Here is a 20,582-nt window from a genome sequence, read left to right as displayed (position 1 = left end):
TGCCGAGCTCCTGAGTGCTAGTTCACATCCAGAAGCACAATTCCATGCCACAGCAAAGATGTGAGAAATTCAATGTGGAGGAACCAAGTTACAACCAAATAAACTCAGCAAAAAAAAAAAAAAAAAAAAAAAGAGCTACTGGTATTTACAGTTGGTTGGACACTGCTGCCCCAGATGATCTAGCTAACTTTCCTCAAGAGCTGGCCATCTGCTTTCCTACAATTAATGCCTGAAATATGGACCTTCTAGAAACATTTACAAAGCTATGATCTTAATGAAGAATACCACCAATAATCAAGTGCCCTAGGTGCCCTAATGATTTTGAAAGTTTTGTATATATTCTTATCATGACTGGTAAGAATAAAAGTGCAAAACATAACAAAATGGGTAAAAATGCAATTTCATGAATGCCATGATCTGATGTTAATGCAACTACAGACAAGATCTCTGGATAGGATGCCAAAACTGTGTTATCACAACTGCATGTTTCTCTGAAGTCACTAAGACAGTGGTTGCTGCCTTTAAATGAGACAGTCTTGCTACTTAGGCCAAGCTAGCCTAGAATTCTCAACTCATGGGCCTTAGCCTACAGAGTCCTGAGATCACAGGTAGGAAACACTACACAGAATTCACTGCTTAGATTTCTTCACAGAACAAGAGAAGAGAGAAACAGGACCGTGCCTCTGAAGCTAAGGCTAAAGGACCTTAGCATAATACACCATGAGGAAGAAGGTAAAAAGAGGAAGCGGAAAAGATTATGAGCATGTCGCAAATAAGGCAAAATGGCTTTAATTTTTCAACTAATCATATGATTTGCAATCTCCAAAGCTTCACCCAAAAGACACTAAAGCAAATAAAAAAGTCTCTAGAAAGATTTTTGTTTCTGTTTTTAAAGGATGTAAGGGTTTAGGAGGGTGCTTTGGAGGATAGTTTTATACTTTATTTTGTGAGTACACATGTGCATGTGTGCCATGGTGCACACGTGGGTCATAGGACAACTTGCAGAAGTGGGTTCTCTCCTTCCACCATCTCCCCGAACCAAAAACAAACTCATTTATTGCATGTTTTATGTGTATGTAGGTAGGTGCAGGAGTGTGAGAATCACATGCCAGAGGACAACCTCAGTGTCATTCCTTGAAAGTCTTCCATCTTGGTTTTGGAAACAGGTTTCTCACTTGGTACTTGACAACTATGCCAAGATGGACCCTAATCACCACACCCATCAACTACTTGATAAGGGTTCTAAAGATTGAATTCAGGCTCTTATGCTTGTATGGAAAGCACTTTACCCAGCTGAATCTCTAGAAACAGGCCATCAGACCATTTTTTGGTTTATGAGACATGCTCTCATAAATCCCAGATTGGCCTTATCATCCTACATAGCCAGAGGATGACTTCGAATTCCTGATCCCTGGCTTCTGCCTCCCAAGAGCTGGGACAGTAAGTACCACTACACTCAGTAGGGGTTTAAAATAAAGATAAAGCTCTGAGGAGCTCTTCACCAGATAGGTAGGAATTCATAAGCTTTCTAATTTTCTAAGTATATGGGCAAGTTTCTGCAAACAGAAAGAACAAAAATCCCTCTGTTTGCTGCATAAGCATTTCATCACCTAGTAGTTCCAACAATCAGTCACAGTTTATGACTGTGACCAACCATATTATAGACAAGAATTCTGTCATCTGGACACAGTGCCACACACCAATGATCCAAGCATTCAGGAGGGCCAGGTAGGATGATCAAGAGTCCAAAGGTTAGCTTGGGCTATACTTGGACTATATGGACAGACTCTGTCTCAGAAAAAGGGAGGAGGGCCAATCCTAACAGTAGTAATCAATGTCATATTTTTAAAAAATGGTAACAGGGCCAGCTCAGCAGTTACAGAGGCACTTACTTGGAGAGTAAGCCTGATGACCTGAGTTTGATCGCTGGAACCCAGATAAAAATAAAAAGACTGGACCCCAAAGTTGTCTTCTGATTTGCAAATGTGTGCCATGGCATGCATGCTTCCTAAGCAATAATGCATGTGCACCACACACACTTAAAAAAACAAAACAAAACAAAAAAACTGAAAGCCCAATGTTTCTAGCCAGGTCTGAAAGACTTGCTTAAGACTTAGCCTAGCACAAAACAAAGATTTAAAAAAGTGAAGGTGAGTGTAGTCCACACAGAACCCTCCTTATCCCTCTCCCCACCAGACACAGCCCCCAAAATGATGATGAATGCTATTATTTTGATACACTTCTTCTAAACCTTAAATGTTTGCCTTAGAAGTTTTAGGCAAGCTCACAGAAGTCTACATAAAATCAAAGATACAAATACATGGAGAGCTGAATGCTAAAGGTTGGACTCCAAGTTCTAAAGGCTGAGAAAAAGGATGAGAATGCCGATTAGGGAAGCACCATTCTGGTGAAGGACATCAAGGGTGAGTGGACTTCGAAGGACTGCTGTTTCAGGAAAACACAGAAAAAAATCTCCAAGAGCTGTGCAGTGGTGGCACGCACCTTTAATCCCAGCACTTGGGAGGCAGATCTCAGTGAGTTCAAGGCCAGCCTGGTCTACAAATCAAGTTCCAGGACAGCCAGGACTGTTACACACATACACAAAAAAAAAAAAAAAAAAAAAAAAAAAAAAAAAGAGGAGAAGGAGGAGAAGGAGGAGGAGGAGGAGGAGGAGGAGGAGGAAATCTCCAAGAAGCCAAACATGCCCAAGGAGAAAGACAGCAAAGCTGTAGGAACTTTCAGAAAAATCTACAAAGCATAACAAAGAAAGTAGCTGACCATCCAAGAAACCCCAAAGGAAAACAGACTAAAATAGAAACGAAGAACAACTAACTGTATGTGTGCACACATGCCCCACTTGTCAGGCAGGAAGGAATACATCATGCACACCATGGAGGACTTCAGGCATTCTGATCCAACACTCTTCACCTTATTCCTCAGAGACACTGTCTTCCACTCAACCTTGAGGTAGCCTAGCTGCCAGCAGCCCCAGCCAACCTCCTCTTTACCTCTATAGTACTGGAGTTAACAGGCCCATTTGCAGCTAGGCTTTTACATGGGTTCTGGGAATCCAAACTCAAGTCTTCCTGCCTATACAGCAAGTAATCTTACCCACTGAGCCATCTTTTAGCTCAACAGTTACTTCCGGCAATATCTATACCCCTCATTTAAAAAGAAAAGGGGGAAAAACCTAGTGAGATGGCTCAGTGAATAAAGGCTCTGACCACCAGACTTCCTGGTGGCCCTATTATCATCCCTGGGACCCAAGAGAATACAAAGCCAGCAGAATGGGGCTAGAAAGATGGCTCAGAGAAGACCCAAGTTCAGCTCCTAAAACCCATATCTAACTCTAGCTCTAGGGGATCTAATGCCTTCTTCGGGAGTTCATGGACATGGAAAAACAGAAAAACACACACACACCCTTTTAAGTAGAATACAAACCAACATTTTAACATGAGCCACTTAAACATAAAAATAATCACCAAGAGTGTCTATAAGGCTAATCACCAAAATAGCCTCTTAAATGACATAATTCTGAATAGTTTTTACTTTATATTTCCAGGCTCATTTTAGTTTTGTCACTGAATATACTTCCTCCTCACAACACTTCTTCCGAGACAGGGTCTCAATGTGTAGCCCATGCTGGTCTCAAACTCACAGGACTGCCTTGACAGAGCCAGCAGACACGACATACAGCAGACTTTTTTCTTTCTCTCTTGAGGGCTAGCTTACAGTCCATGAGTCTCTGTGACAAGTATGAAACAACTCAACTTTCTATCCCAACAGCAAGCACAACTGCATGTGCCTATATCCCAGTAAAACCTTATTTACAACAGGCAGCAGGCAGGACTTGACCCGAAGGCTGTAAAGTCTGTCAAACTCTGAAATAAAGGAAACGAAAGTACTTTCCTTTTTGAAAACAAAACACGACTTATACTAAGTCCACTACATAAACTGATAGTACTCATGGAAAAAAAAAAATCCATTTGGTTTTTAAGTTTACACAATGAGCACAAGGATGGAAAAACACAAACTCTGTAAGCTCTGGAAATCTTACTCTCATCCACAGAAGATAAAATCTGCCACTAAGTAGCCCAAAGCCTGAAATATAAACTGGTGAGTAGCCAGTTACAGATAGACGCTGGGAAGACACCTTCCATATTTAATTTGAACTTCTCAAACTTAATGATTTACCATCAATTTGCTGAAGCCTATGTGCGGAAGTCCCTGCTGCTAAAATAATCTCAGTTTACAGTTAATTCACAATCAGCACTGCTACATTCTACAAGCAGTGTAGAAGTGAGCTGGATATGTGATAAGACCTTAAGGTGGCCTCTGGTACAGACACTTGAGACTTTAAAACTCACAAATTTATAATTCCCCCCTTTAAATATTAAGGCTTTGAGTTTTATATTTTGAGTAGTAGTGATACAAACTTTTAATCCAACCACTTGGGAGATGGAAACAGGTGGATCTCTGAGTTCAAGGCCACCCTGGTCTACATAGTGAGCTCCAATGAAAACATATTTTTAAAAACAAAACAAAAAACCAAAAAGCTCTGAGTGAGCATTTGTCCATGATACCAGGAGGCAGGATTAACAATTTAAGACTTGCCTGAGCTACAAAGATACAGCTATTTCTCAAACACACACACACAAAGTTGAAGGAAGTTCTTTTTAACTTTTTCATTAGGCCCAACGAGGTAGATGATTCATTCTAGCACTCAGAAGGCTGAAGCAGGATTCTTGTTAGTTTGAGGCAACTGTTTGGGCTACAGAGTGAGATTCTACCACTCCCGCCCCAAAAAGAACCATTTAACTGGGAAGAGTTTTATGATCAAATAATTTTAAATATCATAAAAGACTTGGCAGTACTTTTAGCTTGTTTCTTGGGGAGAAGGGTAGGCAGTCTGCTTTAGGAAAATAAGAGTGAAGACAAAAACACAAGAATGAAAGATGGCAAGATAGCTAAGTGAGTAAAGGACGTTGCCATGCAAAATTTTAAGGCCTGGCCACCTGAGTTTGATTCCCAGAATCCACATAAATATAGACAAGAACCAACTCTAAAGTTGTCCTCTGGCCTCCACTAGTGTACCATGGACACACACACGTGCACATACAATAATAAACTGACGATTTTAAATTTTTCTAAAGTTTTTTTAAACGAGACATCTAGAGCAAAAAAAAAAAATAAAATAAAACTAAAAAAAAAAATCATTCTACTAAAATAGTAAAACCTCCAGTGAAACACTGTACCTATCAGATCCCAGCTGGACATGTAATCTTTCAACCAAAAAATTCACTGCTCAACCCTCTGACAGAAGTTTTCAAACTCCAAAAGCAAACGTTTAAATCAAGGCCAAGGAAGCCAGAAGAAGAAATGCATCGACTGTCTAAACAACAACGCTCTCTCACACCCTTCAAAACTTATTTTATAACCGTTACCAGCAATTCCCTAGCAAGCTAACTCTGGCAGGTATAAAACCCAATGGGGGCTGAGAACTGGGCCCAAGAACAACTATCCCGCAGGGACTGCCACCTAAGAAGAGGTGAGGGCAACCTTCCCATCCCAGCGGCTGGAAAAGTAGCTCCGAGCACAAATTTCCGAACGAAGCAAGCCTGGCCCGAGAAATCCCTGCAAGTGGCAGAAGACACCAACTAGACTTGGAGCGGGAGGATTCTCGGCGCGGGCCGTCACGGGTACACCCCCGCCCGGAAACCGAAGAGAGTCGGAGCGAGGGGCTTCGGACCCTCCGGCCAGCGGTGGCCAAAGGACAGGGGCGCCCGCGCCCGCAGCTGCACGGAGCGCGGCCCCCCCCCCCCCCCCCACCCCGCCCCGGCCGCCGCACGGGCCCCCGCAGCAGGCGCGCGCCGCGCCGGTCAGAGTTCCGGCCAAGCTCAGAGCCGGCCAGGCGCGCGCTCCCGGCCCGCGCCGGGGACACCTGTCAGCTCTCACCTCCCTCCGACCCCGCAATCTGCTGTGCCCGGGAAGCGCGCTCCACAGCCCTCACCCGAGTTGGCCGCCGCCTAGCGCGCGGCTCGGCGCCTCGGGAAGCAGCGCCTCGGGGAGGGGAGAGGGGCGGAGGGAGGGGGCCGCCCGCCGGAGCCGCCGCCGCCACCGCCGCCGCCACCGCGGTACCGCGTCGGGACTGTGCTCGCGCCGCCGCGACCGCCGCCGCCGCGTCTCCCCGCCCCCGCGCCCGCGCGTCGCCGTGACGCGCATCGCACGAGGCGGGTCGAGCCAGTAAGACCACACCCCGTGCGCAGCCGTGCTGGTTTAAACCGGAAGCCTCCCCTCCGGTGGCTTTGGAACCACGGTGCATCTTGGGAGTTGTAGTTCGGCCGGGAACACAATGTAAACAGTGCCGGCAGAATGTCCCCAGCCGAACTCACCCAGCTTCCTCGACGTTTCACGGAGAGATCAGAAGAGGAGGGGGCCGCCGCGGCCGGGGATGCTTCCCTCGATGTTCGTGGGTGCGAGCCAAAATTTAAAGATTCGGGCCGGAGCGTGCGTTTGTGTCAGCGGCCAACTTAATGCTAGGCGTCTCGTCTTGTGAAGGTTTCGGAATTCCGAAAGCGTTAGTCAACACTTCCTCAAACAGTAGGGCTTGTTTTTAATTACTATATTAACGTATGATGAATATGCCCTGCTACTTCTAGAAGATATATACGATCTCTTAAAATGTGTAATTCAAAATTATTTTAGATGGTCTTAAAGTAATGGTCGGTTATAAACGACTTAAGCTTTGTGTCTGTTTACACAGGAGTGATGAGCTTTCCTATTGAAATCTGCCTCATTAAGAACCAGAACAAGGAAATGTAGGAGCTGGTTTGCAGAGAAAAATGGTTTCTTCGTGTTCAGTTGTAAGAGGAATTTATCTTTCACACTCTTTAAGTCAAAACTTAATAGCCATGAAAAATAAACTCAGAAGCTTTAGTTTAGACTTTAGAGGAAGCCTGTGCCGGCAGCCTATTGTCCTTGCCATTGGACCACAATAAGTCTCATATCCAAGAAGCTGAAGTCTGATGATGGGGGATGGGGAGAAACAGACATGGAAAACTCTTCAGCCAGGAAAGGCACTAGAGAGGTTGAAGCACGAGGATCTTGCATGTTCCAGGTCAGCCTGATCTACACAGCAAGTTCCAAGCCAGACCCTGTCTCATCAAAAACAAAAAGACACAAAGGTTTGGAGACTAAGGTCAAGAAAGACAATTGTACCTTCCCACAATACATCAGAAACCAAATGCAGGCATTTCAGATTTACAAATTTGACCCATACCTCTAGCTATAGATCAATGGTAGCCCACTTGCCTTAACCCTCCGAAGGCCTGGATTCCATCACCAATTTAAGAAGGAAAGAAAAAAAAAGTTCACAATGCCAGTTTACATGGGGCAAAGATGAGAAGATTTTTCAGGCTTAATATAAAATATCCCCTAAGGACGACAGACTAGAGTCTTCCAAGATCTCAGTCTTGCCAGATGTCTGGGCTCACACCTTAACTCGCCACACTTGGGAAACTGATGAGGGTTGACTGCAGTGAATTCAAGGCCAACCTGGGCCTCAGAATGAGTTCCAAGTCAGCCAGGGCTAGAATGAGATCCTGGCTCCACAAAAGAAAACAAAATTCCTATCAAATCTTCCCTGCAGTTCTTCCTTTCTTTAGAGACTTCTTTGACCAAAGAACTTTACTCTAGGAACAGTCCACCTTGTGCTGAAACAGATTTCTAAGAGAACATCGCCATTCCCCTCTTACCTCCTACTTGGTCTCTGCTGAAGTGATCTCATTGTCAATCACTACATGCAATTCCTGATGTTTCTATAATGATGAAACAAACCACCTTATTTCCTCAAAATGCTCACACCTTCCCAGCTAATAAAGATCTTTGCTACTCTCCCTATCCCTAAGGGACATTCCTGAGTTCATTGCCATACTGGCTTCACCCTTGTCCCTACCTAAATGGCACCATCAGATATTCCAAAGCAGATTTTTTTTTCAGCTCTCTTTCCCTGACCATGACTTAGTTATTGATTTTTTTATGGGTTGCCTTCTGATTAGCTGTTCACACATCACAAAGAACTCAACAACATTCAATATCTTCCAGTATCAGCTATGGCTCTTCAGAATCTCTCTTCTTGTGTTCGTTTGTTCATTTGTTTTTGAAGCACTGGAGATTGAATTTAGGGCAGTGGTGAATGTTCAGGCAAGGGTCCTACTTTGGTACATCCTAAACCTTCTCTCCGTTTTTTGTTTTTTTTAATGGGTTCAGATGCCATAGACAGAGGACAACTTTGTGAAATCTGTTCTCTCTTTGCATCATGTGGGTCTGGGGGTTGGACTCAGATCATCAGGCTTGGGGGCAAGCCACTGACCCAGCTCACACGTCCAGTTTCTCCATTCTTAAGGTATTACATTTTCCCATAGTGGGTGGGTCCTGCATCTCAACATCAACAAAAAACACTTCCTTCTACCCTACCCCATACCAGTCACCATGACCCAACAGTGCCCTCCGGTACAGCCGGTTTGATATAGTCACCTCTGTAATTTGTTAACAAGGGGACAAAACACTGGTTGAGTAGCATTCATACTCCAGCTATAGCTTCAGTGACTTGTTGCTGGCATAATGACACTGAACTTGCTCCTAGGACAAACTTAGTCACCATTGTCCAAGTCAATTGCCAATGAAAATGGAAGAATTATCTAAAATTCTAAAGTCATAACCAAATGGTAGGGCAACTCTTAATTCAAAATAAAACAAAAATTCTAAATACCATTGTGAATTTTTAACTCATTTGAAATTGGTTTCAGTGCTTCTATTGGAAAAAAAAAAGTTGTTTTCTGCTCAGAACAACTGCTTTTTCTCAAAAATTTTAAGATTGATTTTTATGTTTGTGTAGATGTGTATACAGTGCCTACATATAACAGACAGAGCATTGGCTCCCTCATGTTTGTGCTGAGACTTGAACCCAGGTCCTCTTGACCACCGAGCCCTCTCTCCAGTCCCATAATTGTTATAATGAATAGAAAAAATTATTCTGCCATTGGAAACCAAATTAGTAAATAGTCTTGGGAAACCTGTATTGGTGGCTTAGAATTTACAAGCAGGGCATGGAAGTACATGCCTGTAATTCCAGGACTGGGAAGGCTAAGGCTATAGAGGGAGACCATATTTCAAAAAACCAAAAATAGATAATGCCATGACTGTGCTATGTCAGAAACATAGACAAACACATTTGTGTCTTTGCACATGTCAGAATTTATTGAGTGGCAACCAATTCACAAGGTATGGAGGTTCCAATGGCAGCAGTTTGCCCAGTGTTCCCACTTCCCACAATAGTGGAGATTAAGGCAAACAGATTAACTCTCAGATTGTATGTTATACACCATGCAGTAGGTGTGTATGTGTGAATACAGAATGGCTGTGAAGGGTTAAGAGGTCACAGAAGAGTTCAAAGGTTTTAGAAGTCTTAAGAAGCAGGGAAGCTGGGTGGGTGGAGGGCAGGGAGAGGGAGAAGGGATTGACATGTGAAGCAAGCTTGTTCCTAATTTGAACTAATAAAAAAAAAAGAAGCAGGGAAGCTAAGAGAGGTGCAGAAAGAGAGAGAGAGGGAGAGAGAGACAGAGAGAGAGAGTGTGTGTGTGTATGTGTGTCTATATGCAAAATCTAGACAATATAAATGGTGGGCCATAAAAAATAAACCTAGCAATAATTGAAAAACATAGAAATAAAAAAAATATACCTAAGGACCACAAGATGGCTCACAAGTAAGGTTTCACTGGGCCTGATGACCCAGGTTCAATCCTAGAATTCACATGGCAGAGGAAAGTTCTGATTCCCAAAAGTTGTCCTTGTCACACAAGCACTGCGGCAAACACACGAGCACAAAATAATAAATACATACATAGGTAATTTTAAGGGGCAAGAAATATCACATCAGTCCCTGTGACCGTCTCATACATAGATAAAATTATCAGGTCTAGCCAGTTAGCTAGAATGCCATGTGTTAACTGATTTGAAAATGTCTTTAGAAAATCTGTATTCTAGATGAATTTTATTATGTCCTGGGACTGTGGAGATCATTCAGTTATTAAACACTTGGGCATGCAAACATGAGGACCTGAGTTCTAATTCCAAGCATATATAAAAAGCCATCAAGGCACACACATGTAATCTCTACACAACAGGATCCCTCAGTGAGTTCTGAGAATCAAACCCAGGTCCTCTAGAAAAACAGTAAGTGCTCTTGACTACTGAACCATCTCTCCAGTCCCACAATTGCTATATTTAATATAAAAGTTTATTCTGCCATTGGAAACCAAAATTAGTCACTGGGACTTGCTGGCTAGCCAAGTTAGCCAAATCAGTGAGTTTCAAGTTCAGGGAGAGACCATTCCTCAAAAATAAGAAAGCTGTTGAAGAAGACACTTATTGTTGGCCTCTGTGTACACATACCAGACCCCAACCCCCCAAACACAGGCACTCACAAGTCCAAAACCACACACTACACAAACACACACACACACACACACACACACACACACACACACACACACACACACACGAACTGTACTCTGTGATACTTGCAATTACACTGATATCAGTCAAAAATCTAAACTATTTAAAAGCATGTTAACAAGCAATGTGTCTTCAAACTCTTGTAGAAATGTCATAACATACTAAATTCCCATTTGTGCCAAGTTGCCCCAATATTGAAAACCAAGAATTAAGATCAGTATAAACACTCTCATAATTACATAAATAACATTAGCAGCTCCTCTAACACAGGTAGTTAGTGTAGCCCTGGGGAAGGCAGAACATTGTTGCTGGCAATGCGGCTGACTGACTCATTGCTTAAGTGTGGCCTGCGCAGCCTTGTCAAACAGCAAACATGTCTTCATTGCTTAAGTGTGGCCTGTGCAGCCTTGACAAACAGCAAACATGTCTATGAGTACATGCAGCTTTTGTTGTTATTGGTCAACCCGGGGCCTCATGTGTACTGGGTAAGCACTCCACCACTAAGCTCAGGCCCAGCCCAAATGCATGCTTTAAATACACAAAAAGGACACAGACAACTTTATAAACACACTTGCCAGTGGGAAGGGGTGGAAAATAGGTGTGAGAACTAAGGAGAGGTAAAGAGTTATCTGTAATTCCCAGTTCTTCCCTATGAAAGAGAGACCAAGTAAATGACAAAATGTTTAACATTTAGCAATGCTTGATGATCTATACATGCAATGTAATAGAAGTGTCACAGAGATCCACCTGCCGCTGTCTCCTTGTGCTGGGATGTCCAACTAAAATCAGCTTATGAGCATCTGTGTTCCTAGCTCATTAGCCCACTTCCACCTTTGGGAGTACCTTTAAAACACGTCTTGATAAACTACCTCTGTTTCTGTCACTGAAAAGAAAAGGAAAGCATTATTCATCAGATACATTTGTAATCTCAAAGTGAGAGGGGTTTGGGTAGGAAGTCTGGAATTCAAAGCTAGCCTAGTCTACACAGTGAGTTTAAGGCTTACCTAGGATACAGGTTGAGACCTGTCTCAACAATCTCAAAAGTGGCCAGGCATGGTGGTGAGTGCCTGTGATCCCAACCCTTGGGAGGAAGAGGCAGGTGGATCTCTGTGAGTTCAAGGCCAACCTAGTCTACACAGAGAGTTCCAGAACAGCCAGAACTATGAAGAAGTACCCTGTCTTTAAAATCTCAAAAATGTAACTAGAGAGATGGGAAAGTGGATAAAGGCATTTGTCACTCGGCCTGACAACCTAAATCCAGTCCCCAGAACTCAGGGGATGGGGTGGGAGGAAAAAAATCTGACTGACAAAGTTGTCCTCTGGCTTTCACACATGTGTACATACACTCACGCACATATACACAGATATCAAAAATAAATAAACATAGTTTTTAAAAGAATCTAAAAACAAAATGAAACAAGCAAAAGTCTTCATTTGGTATGCCTTGCATACAATATGCAGCCCTCCATGAGTTGGTAACTTTCTTCCCAAGCCTGGCTGTAGGCAGTCTCTGATATTTTTTTAGTCATCATCCCAGCATTTGGGAAACTGAGGCAAGAGAAGTAGCATGTGTTGCAGGCTAGCCTCAGTTACAGAGTAAGACCCTTTCTTTAAAAAAAAATCCTATCAAGTTTTATTATTATTATTATTATTATTGAAAAAGTCAAGACATGTGTTCTACACAGTGACTGCTTAATCTGCCACCCACATGAAGTATTGTAGGGTAGGGGGCAGCAAACATTGTATTTGTTGTGCTGAACTCAACTATGTAGTGCAGGTTTGCTCTGAATTGCTCTTGCCACTAGAGTGCTAGCATTGTAGGCTCTGTCCACTATGCCCTGCTGTTGTTAAGCTAAAATTTAAAATTCGTCCTATCAAGAGGTCTCTTCTCCTTGAAGGAGTTTGATGAAAATGTGTGGCTACGCCAGGCGGTGGTGGAGCACACCTTTAATCCCAGCACTTGGGAGGCAGAGGCAGGTGGATCTCTGTGAGTTCAAGACCAGCCTGGTCTACAAGAGCTAGTTCCAGGACAGCCTCCAAAGCCACAGAGAAACCCTGTCTCAAAAGAAAGAAAGAAAGAAAGAAAGAAAGAAAGAAAGAAAGAAAGAAAATGTTTGGCTAAACCAGAACTTTGTTTTATAAGGGTTGTTGGGGGTTTCAGATTTGGATTTTTTGTTTGTTTGTTTGTACATTGGGATCAGGGATCAAGATCTTGCAAGACAGTCTAGACTGGCCTCAAATTCCCACATGACAGTCCTTCTACCTCAGCTCACCCAGTGCTGGAATACAGGCATGCACCTCCCAGCCAGGTTAAAACCCAGGTTTTTAGGATAATTTGATGAGAATTCTATCAAATTACTAAGTTGTCTTCATGCAATCTGGTGAGGAGTTGATTTACAGAAGTAGAAGCAAGAACTGGCAGGGCATTTGCTGAGAGAAAACAACTGATCTGGAACAGAGTTCAAAGACTAAGTGATCTCCCTGTGCAGGGCTGTGGGGCCGCTGCGGTCCTCAAAGCTGGTTCTCTGGTTACTTTTTGCTTTGCTGTTCAGGCTTAAATAAGAAGCAAAAAGCAAGGGCTGAAGAGATGGCTCAGCGGTTAAGAGCACTGCCTGCTCTTCCAAAGGTCCTGAATTCAATTCTGGCGGCTCACAACCATCTGTAATGAGAACCGGTGCCCTCCTCTGGCCTGCAGGCATACATGCAGGCAGAATGCTGTATACATAATAAATAGATCCTTGAAAAAAAAAAAACAAAAAAAGAAGCAAAAAGATATAATTCCTTCTGAAAAAAGTAAGGCAACCAGAAGTAAATCCTTCTTGAACTCTGTTTAATATGGTTGTGTGCCAGGGCTGTGGGGGTGGCTTAGTGGCAATGCTTGCCCAAGGCCATAGGTTCCTTATCTCTTGGCTGGTTCCTGCAGCAAGCCATACACAATGGATCACTAGCACTGCAAAATAGCAATTCATATGGCTTGCTACCAGGTAGCTTTGCTACCTCTAACCTTGACCCCAGACAATGGGAGGACAGAAAGGGGGAGGGAGGGAGACAGTATAGAACAGAAGAAAGGCTTGGTGTGTCTCCAGCTGCCACCTAGACTCCTTGCTAGGACTTTTGCTGGCACCTGCAAACCTGTCCCAGGACTAGCTCATCTCTGCAATGGCTTAAATTTCTTTACTTCAGGGAGCCTGCTCTCACGAATTTTGCTTTGGGGCTCAGGGTGGAACACCATGGTAGAGCACTTGCTTAGATGCATACAGCCCTGGGTTCAAATCCCCAGATTACACAAATTGGGGCGGAGAGGGGGTGACACATCTATTTTTTATAGTTCCACACACACCATCCTGCCAGAGACACATCTGTGCAAAGACAAATGCCAAGTCCAACAGTGAACTCACCCTTCCCCTCCCAGTAGACACACAGTGACACCAGGACCTCTCATGAGTCAGAGCTTTCCCCAGCTGGCAGGCACAGTGCCCTTCACCTCTGCCTTCATGGGGTTACCACACTTCCTTCCACCCCACTGCTCCCCACAACCCTTCCCATCTGCACTCTTGTCTGAATGCTGACTGAAAGGATGGCAGTGCTCATGGCCATAGCACACAGAAAGTGGCCTCCAAGTGGCAGGCACAATGACTGCTTTATCTCTTGGCTGGCTCCTGCAGCGTGCTATACACACTGGATAAAGGACTGGCATCACCTTCACCTTTACCTGCCCCAAGAGGTAGATAACTGATCGTTGATTTTTGTTTGTTTTTTTGTTTTAGATAATACTCTGTTATGTTATCTTGACTGGGCTGGCACTCGCTAAGTAACCCAGGCTCTCCTCAAACTCATAGCAACCCACCTACCCCAGCTACTCCAGGGTTAGGGTCACAGGCGTGTGCCACCATGCCTCTAAAATAACTGTGTTTTACAAATACAGAAACTGTTTCCCAAGATCATGTCGTTTGCAAAAGAAGAGCCAGGCACAGGTCCTCTGAATGAGCAGTATATGCTTTTAACCACTGAGCCATCTCTCCAGCCATGAGAAGTTTTTTCTTCTTTCTTGTTTTTGTTTTCTGAGACAGGGTTTTACTCTGTAGCTTTGGAGCCTGTCCTGGAACTTGCTGTGTAGACCAGACTGGCCTTGAACTCACAGAGTTGCCTGTGCCTCCTGAGTGCTGGGATTAAAGGCCTACACCACCACCTCCTGCCTCTTCTTTCTTCTTCCCATACAAATAAATAGGAGGTTGGAATTACTTGTACTGTTTGTTTGTTTGTTTGTTTGTTTGTTTTTGAGCTAGGCTCTCCCTATGTAGCCATGGCTGGCCTGGAACTATGTAGACTAGGTGGCCTCAAACTTATAATGATACCCCTGCTTCTGACTCCTGAGAGCTGGGATTGCAGACATCCACCACCACAGCTAGCCCAGAGTCTTAATCATTTATGTACAAAATCAACATCTGGAGAGCTTATTAAGAATGTTGACTCCCACCAGGCAGTGGTGGTGCATGCCATCAATCTCAGCACTCAGGAGACAGAAGCAGGCAGATCTCTGTGAGTTCAAGGTCAGTCTGGTCTACAGGAGCTAGTTCCAGAATAGCCAGGGCTGCACACAGAAACCCTGTCTCAAGAAAAAACAAAATGTTGATTTCCTTCTTGCTGTGAGCTGTTCGAGGTTGACCTGTGAAAATGACTCACTACTCTTTCAGAAACCCATATGAAGCCATATAAAACAAGAGATTCAAATATTCATACTCACTTTAAATTATCAGTGAAAATGCCCAGGCCATCAGGTATATATTGTCTGTAAAGCCAAGTATCTGAAAGGTATTGTGTACTACTCTGGCAGGATAATGATGGAGCTGGAAGACAAATGATGAAACTTGGCACAGGATTGGTGACCAAAAAGAGTGCTGAATTTATACTACACATGCTTCAAAATGCAGAGACTAGTGCTAAGCTTGAGGTCTCAGCCACAGATCCTCCAGTCATCAAATACACCCACGTGAACAAAGCACTCACGATGCATGACCACACGTATAGCGCTCATGCTCAGGGAAACCCATACCTGAACTGCCTATCAATAAAAAGAACAAACGCTCCCTAAGCCAGAAGAGGAGGCTGCACAGAAGAAAAAGACATCCCAGAAGAAACTAAACAAACAACAACTTAAAGCACAGGGTCAAATTCAGGATGAAGCACATACAAATAAAAGGTTTTGTAAATGTTAAGACTGGACATTTCAGAGGCAGAGGCAGAAGCAGGCAGCTCTTTGTGAATTGGAGGCCAGACTAGTGTACATAGCAAATTCTGGGCCAGCCTAGGGCTACAGAGTGAGACTCTGTTTCAAACTCGTTTCCACTAGACTGGTTAGCACAGGTCACTCAGGAGGCAGGGGCAGGATTATTGGACTACATAAAGAGGCTGTGTTCTGGTTTCCTTTCTGCTGCTATAATAAAACACACTGACCAAAAGCAACTTAAGGGAGGAAAGGGTTTATTTGGCTTACCCTTCTAGGAAATTCTGGGCAGAAACTCAAGCAAGAACTTGAAGCAAAACCATGGAAGAATGCTGCATACTGGCTGCCTCACAGACCCATGCTTAGGCAGCTCCCTTTCTTTTCTTCCTCTGCCCCCATGCAGGGTTTCTCTGTGTGACCCTGATTGTCCTGGAATTCACTCTCTAGAGCAGGCTGACCTCAAACTCAGAGATCCATCTGCCTCTGCCTCTGCCTCCTGGGTACCGGGATTTGGCAGCTTTCTTTTACAGGGAATGATGTTGCCCACAGTGGACTGGGTCTTGTACATCAATTAGCAATTGAGGCCTTCTCCCACAAACATGTCCACAGGCCACACGATGTAGGCAGTTCCTCAATCGAGGCTGTCCTCTCTGAGAACTCTGGGTCAAGTCTAAAGTCAATCCACAGAACTAGAACAGACCTTATCTCAGAAAAACAACATTGTCAGGGAGGTCTCTGAGGCCTCCTAAAACAGCATTGACCACTGCAACAGGAGTTGGTTGCCCACTAGAACTAGATGGTAAAACCCTGTTGCTGAAGGTAACACATGCCTTGTCTGTCTGAATAGAGAAATCAGGCTTGAGTTAGTCTAGTATCTTCTTCCCTCTGGGCTCTTGGCCTCTTAGCGCTGGAAGGTGCTATGTTGGGAGAAAATTGTCAGCAACAGTCTTACTCAGCTGTGGGTTCTATGTATTACAGTATCAACTGATCAGGCAGAATGAGGCCCCTCTGTGATAGTGGCAAGTCTGTTATGGGAGTGGCCAGCCGGTGAATATCCAACCCAGGGCCTTGTGTGTATAAGGCAAGCATTCCACCAGCTGAGCTACATCCCTGACCCCAGGATTGGGAATTTGAGGCCAACCTAAGCTACATAATCAAATTCTGTCTCAAATAAAATCAAATTCAATGAAGAAAAAAAAATCTCTCAGATTATTTTAGTGTTTGGTGGAATAAATGAAAGAAAAACTGTTTTTAGGAATTCAGTCAAAAGTTTCAAAAGTTAGGCCAGTGAAATGGCTCAGTGGGTGAAAATACTAGCCACACAAGTTTAAAGACCTGACTTTAATCCCTGAAACCCTTGTTAAAAAAGAAAAAAGCCTAGAAGGACAGGGTTGGCAGACACCTTTAATGCCAGCAGAGGCTGATGGATCTCTGTGAGTTCAAGGCCAGCCTGGTCTACAGAGTGAGTTCCAGGACAGCCAAAACTCTTACACAGAGAAACCCTGTCTCAAAAAACCCACAAATAAAATAATAATAATAATAATAATAATAATAACAAATAATAAATCTTATTTTGAAGAAAGAAACAGACTGAAGGTCCAGATCAACAATTTTAGATCTTGTTCACAGTAGAATGGGAAAAAAGCTTACCTTACCTTGACTAATGCTAGGAACTGCTGTTTATCCTCTATAGTTAGTGATCTGCTTTGCACAGATTTCCCTAGTTTATTTTTTTTATTTTTTATTTTTTTTAGATTTTAGAAAACAACTTAGTTGTATGTGATGTCAGTGTGGGGTATGCGCACATGCTGAGCCATCTCTACACCCCCCCCCCCAGTTCCCTATTGTTTTTTCACTGCCCTGATACAAGCTTTTCAAGTCCAGTATATTAGTCAGGGGTTCTCCTAATGAAACAGAACTGACAGAATGGAAATATATACATGGCTTACAGGATACTGTTGGAGAAGTCCAGCAATGGCTGTCTCACATTTGAGAGACCAAGAATGCAGTAGTTGTCCCGTCTATGAGGCTGGGCGTCTCTGCAGTCCCAATCTGACCCTGGAGGCCTGGAGGCTTCCTGGAGAGCATCTGGTCTTCAGTCTATCATGGAATCCCAAAGAAGCAGGCTCTAATTTCAGTGAAGGAATACAGGAGCAATAGGATAGATGGACTTGCCGGTAAGAGTAGCGGCAGCAGGCAGGAGCAGTTTTCTTCTTCCACGTCCTTTTACCTGGGATGCCACCAGAAGGTGCCACCCAGATTTACCTGCTTCAAATAACATGGTAAAGAAAATCTCTCCTGGGAGATCCAGCAGCTTGGGTTTTAGTTGTTGCCAGATGCAGTCAAGTTGACAGCCGAGATTAGCCATCAATCACATTCAGGTGCAGATCAAAGGCAGTTGCTGACTCTACAGGCCAATTAGCAGGCACTTTGTAAGTAGCATGTGACTCCATTAGGGACATCAGCACATCTTCAGGCATTTGCAGTGCTGCTCCTTTGGGAAACAGCTCTCCTCTGGAGAGAGTGTCAGTCTGCACATCATCTCTCAATCCCAGGTTCATCTATGATTACACTTGGGGCATTTCGACAGCTCTGAGACGTTGTACCTTACCACTGCTACGGGCTCAGGTTCCTTTCTGAACGACTACCGTAAATTCTCCATTGGTCTTCCTGTCATCAGTATCTCTACCATTCAAATGTGTTCTCTGAACTGCTGCCAATAAGCTATATTAAGTTCAAAAGCTCTTTGAAGGCTCTCAAAATTCAAATCTCCTTAAGCTGAACTCCAAGGCCCTCCACAATCTGTCCCTAATATGCCATTCCAAAAATTTACTCTGATTATTCCATGTACCAAGTGTTGTCTTCCAGCCAAACCAGCTACACCTACCACTTCTGATAGGGGAGAAACTGGAGCCCTTCATACTCTGTATTGTAAAAACACATTCATTGCTTCATTTTGTAAGAGGGATTCTGATTGTACACATTGGTAATAATGCAACATGTATACTCAGCTAATGGTTTGTTTGTTTGTTCCAAGTTAACCTTCAGACTGGATGTCATCCAAATGGAGACTTGGGAAGAATGCAAAACTGGGTGGCCTTAGTGTATTGAACCCTCTGAAACCAAACAGACAATTATGAAAGAAAAGTGGAATCTCAGAGTCAAGGCCAACTGCCACCAGAGGAACAACACGAACTAGACTTTGGATTGAATTATTGCCTCTGTTCTGACTCCCTGGAAAATATGCTAAGGGGAGATGGTTTGGGGAAGGCAAAGTCCCTCCCAGACTGCCAGCTCTCTGAGTAAAGTACTTCTTAAAGATTTGATTCCTGTTTTTTATTTTTTGTCAATCGGCAACAAGACTGAATTCCAATTTAATTCCTAGATCATGTCATTCATTTTCTCCTTATCCATTCTCTATCATTCATCCCAAAGAAACCCAGCCTGGTAGCTTACACTTCTAATTCCAGAGCCCTGAAGACTGAGGCAAGAGGATCACCAGGAGTCTGTGGCCAATCTAGGCTTCATAATGGGGTCCAGGCTAGCCTGGGCCCAGAAAGAAAGGGAGAGGGAGAGATAGGAAAATAATGAATGAATTGGGGCGGTTTGATCAGAAGATATGACTCCTGAGGAATAATAATATTCTATTTCCCATCTGGGTAGGTTTTGTTGCTGTTCTTTTAGTGGTGAGTGCTTGCCCTAGGTCAGGCATGGTCTGGTACTGTTGATACAGCATAACCATGTCATGAAATAGCCTCATGGAGGCTATTTCAGTATAAATTAAAGATTTACGAACTAGCCCTCAGTCAGCAGAGGGCTTACCTAGTAGAGACAGAGGCCTGAGTTCTGTTTCCAGTGCCACATAAACTAAGCATAGTAACCACATCTGTAATCCTAGTTCTCAAGCAGGAGGATCAGAAATTCAAGGTCATCCTTGGCTACATAATGAATTCAGGGCAGTAAAGATTTGGTCTGGGAACATGGCTTAGCAGGTAGAAGCACTTGTTGCACAAGGACCTGAGTTCAAATCTCCAGAAGCCGTGAAGAAAACAGAAGCATGGTTTCCTGTATGCCTGTAACACCAAGGCTGTGGAGGGGAAGAACAGGAGGATGGGGGAAGCTTGCTGACCTCAGATATTTCCAGGTTCAGTGGAAAGAGGTAGAGGACGCTTGACATCCTCTGGCCTCCCTGACCACGCCAGGCCAGGCCAGCACACCTGTACATGTGCACATGCACCAGAAACACATACATCTAAAACATTTTTTTAAATTTAGAAATCCCTTTTACCTTTGTGTAAACAAACAAATGGATTCTAAAACTCATAGGAAAACTGATAGGACTAGCCAAAACAATCTTGAGAAAGTGGGACAGTCAGATGGCTCATATCTCCTAATGCTAAAGAGACAAAGAAACGTGATCCCCAGCAGGAGGACACTCACACCTGCCATCCCAGCACACAGGGAGAAAGAGACAGAGGATCTGAAGTTCAAGGTCATCTTTGGCTTTATAGGGAGCTTTTGAGAACAGTCTGGGCTACAAGAGACTCTGCCTCAAAAAGCAAGAACAGTTAATCTCAGTATTCCAGAGGTGGAGACAGGAGGATCTCTGTGAGTTTGAGGCCAGCCTAGTGTACACATGCTCACACACACACACACACACACACAATCGTGCTTTCAGGAAGGAAGAAGCCCATTGTCACTGCTGGGCTGAGCTTTGGTACCAGGAAAAGCTTGTGATTTTCAGCACAAGGAAGAAGACACAGTGAAGACCTGTGGTTTGTGGGAGGCCGCACCTCAGCAACTGCTGTGACACACAACCCGTCACAGTTTATCTGAGGGACTA

At 43.8% G+C, this 20,582-nt stretch overlaps 1 protein-coding gene and 1 long non-coding RNA gene across 3 annotated transcripts in view; one reads left to right on the top strand and one right to left on the bottom strand.

Moving 5' to 3' along the window:
* Adipor2 (adiponectin receptor 2) overlaps nt 1–6,154 on the bottom strand; it is a 42,274-nt gene extending 36,120 nt beyond the window's left edge. Inside the window, exon 1 of one of the 2 annotated variants that reach the window (XM_027429275.2) lies at nt 6,011–6,154. The gene's annotated coding sequence lies outside the window, so the exon portion shown is untranslated. Of the gene's footprint in view, nt 1–5,955 lie in introns of both variants that reach the window. The other variant, XM_027429276.1, reaches the window with a different exon arrangement.
* Nucleotides 6,155–6,320: 166 nt separating this feature from the next.
* On the top strand, nt 6,321–19,065 carry LOC113837043. The gene is made up of 2 exons (XR_003487644.2): nt 6,321–6,600; nt 18,777–19,065. It is a non-coding gene; the product is annotated as an uncharacterized LOC113837043 (long non-coding RNA).
* Nucleotides 19,066–20,582: the final 1,517 nt, after the last annotated feature.

The sequence above is a fragment of the Cricetulus griseus genome, chromosome 8 (genome assembly GCF_003668045.3).
Source record: "Cricetulus griseus strain 17A/GY chromosome 8, alternate assembly CriGri-PICRH-1.0, whole genome shotgun sequence".
Lineage (NCBI taxonomy): Eukaryota > Metazoa > Chordata > Mammalia > Rodentia > Cricetidae > Cricetulus > Cricetulus griseus.
Note: the sequence above shows the minus strand (reverse complement) of the source record. Positions and strands in the feature narration are given on the sequence as shown.